Source organism: Dromaius novaehollandiae, chromosome 2 (genome assembly GCF_036370855.1).
Source record: "Dromaius novaehollandiae isolate bDroNov1 chromosome 2, bDroNov1.hap1, whole genome shotgun sequence".
Lineage (NCBI taxonomy): Eukaryota > Metazoa > Chordata > Aves > Casuariiformes > Dromaiidae > Dromaius > Dromaius novaehollandiae.
The window spans coordinates 92,674,101-92,676,555 of NC_088099.1; positions in this window are offsets into that span (position 1 = coordinate 92,674,101).

A 2,455-nucleotide genomic window follows, 5' to 3' on the forward strand; every position below is an offset into this window, starting at 1 on the left:
GCGCACTGCGGGTCGCGGCAGCGTGGCCGGGGGCGTGGCCGCGGCGCGTTTCCGGCAGGGGCGCGGCTCGATGGCCGTTACTCAAGAGCCGACGGCCGCGGGCGCAGCTCAGCAGCCTCCGCCGCGGGCGCGAGGGGCGGCGGCGGCGGCGGCGGCGGCGGCGGCGGCGGCGGCGGCGGCGGCGGCGGCGGCGGCGGCGGCGGCGGCGGCGGCGGCGGCGGCGGTGGTGGTGGTGGTGGTCGCCGCCGCCGCGGTCGCCGCCGCCGCCGCGGTGGTCGCTCCGCTGTCGCTCCGCTGCCGCTCCGCTGTCGCTCCGCTGCCTGCCGTGAGGAGCTCGGCCGGGAACGACGGCTCTGGGGGCGGGGGATCGCCGCGCTCTACCGTGGGGATTCGCGGGGCCTGAGGATGAAGCGTCTTAGCCTGCCCAAAGCAGCGCGTCCCCTCTGGAGTTGCGGCGGTGGTGACACGGCGGTGTGGCCTGGGCAGGGACGCAGGGGATCCACCACCCTTACCCTGGCAATCGGGGAATGCGTGTAGTGGTTTGGCTAACGCATGGGGTCGTTGAAACCACACGGGGGTGGGAGGACGGAAAGGGTTTGCAGCAGTGCTGGGTTGAGCTTTGCCCTTCCACAGTTTTGCTAGATTTCACTGCAGAGCTCACTGGTGTTGGCAGAATGTTCACCTTTGCCATGGTTCAATAAAAGGCCGGGACTCTGACTGGATTTTTTCAGTGCTTCTGTAAAATGTTCTGTGGTCATTGCTAGGCTTTGGGATACAATTCATTTTTTCTGCATATATTGCACTATAGACTTGAAGAAAATGTTCTTTCTCTTCTGCTCTGCCCTCTGCCAAGTTTGGCTTGCTTTCAGTGGTCCGTTTGTGTGCATCATATGATGTGATTGCTGAATACTTTTGTGCACAGAACCGGCTTTTGCAGAACTCTGCCAGTCAGGAGCAGTCAGGTGTTACTCACAGTGCTTCAGTAACACAACCCAGTAATGTGCCTTCTCTACAGCCTGTGAAGGAGGAAGTGAGTTCCAGCATATGGCAAATTATAAACCAGTTTTGCAAAGTTAACTTGTTATACAGATCTTAGATTTATGAACTTCTGTTCAGTTAATGCACAATTTTTTTGCTTCCCCCTGGTGTTACTGCAGTTGCTTTAGGAATGTTTCAGAAATGCTTCACAAGCCCCAGTCTTCCAGCAACTTCCAACTAACTACAGTGCAAGTTTGACTGCCTAAGTACTAATAATTCTTGTCTCCAGCACAGCCAGGCCTCCTAACTGCTATAGTTACAGATAGAGGGTATGCCTCTGGGTCATTCTTCTGTAGTCATTGCAAGTCTTGAAACATACACTAGGAATCCTGCTCTGTTTTTGAAAAACTCCCTTGTTACATAAGTACACTCCTTTTGCCATCAGCATGAGAACCAAATAAGGACATCAGGGTTGAACCTCCAGCTTTATTATACCTGATGTGGCTATAAAATCATGGTTTATCAGTTCTCCTTGTGTCACGCCCTACTTTTTCCTTGCTTGAATGTCCTTAGTGCCACCTTGGCATCGCTGTTGATGCCTATTCATTTCCCTACCATTGGAAATGCCTAATGCCTAATAGGCATTGATACCTCTCCATCTGCACAGGAAGCTATAGCTTTTCCTCTCAGACCACTGAGAACTCTCAGTTTTGACTGGCAGCTAGAGCATTCTTTCTCACCCTGATTCTGCTCAGTACATGCTGACACCTATCAAAGTTGACTGGTCACAATGTGGAGAGGCCTGGCTGAGGATCAATTACCAGCTGTATTGCTAGGAACAAGATCAATAGATATCCAGCCCTATCGATAGGCATCAATAGCTCTTGATCTCCACAAGTACCTCAGCTTTTGCTCACAGACCGAGTTTGCATTGAGTAGGCATCTACTACTATCGACATCAGTCCCAAGGGATGCTTATCTATTTTCATACCTATCCATAGGGATGGATAGCTCTCGATCTCGACTGGCATGTATAGCTTTTTCTCTTGGACAAATTTTGCCCTCTGTAGGCACCAACAGCTGTCAACATTGACTGTTCTCAATATTGATTCACCTTCATGAGGGTTATATTTGGCAGGTTGTGAAACGAAGGAAGAAGCTGAAAACATGCATTAAAACTTGTTAGATTTTGATCAGTTGTTTCTAACTCATTCCAAGTTCTGTAAATGAAATGGGTTCAAATAAAACTAAAATAAATGTCATTGGATTGAAATCCAAAGTCCTGGTTTCAGTCCAAAACACAAATTCAGATTGCCAGATTGCTTCATTCAGTGTTGTTAAGTTCAAGCTTTCAGAATTGCTAATCAGACCCCCAACATAACAAGTTGCCTAAAAATTCTGAGATGTCAGAAGATAGCAGACGTTGCTCTGTGTGTGTGTGTGTTAACCTGTGTTTGGCACAAATTTTTCAAACCTT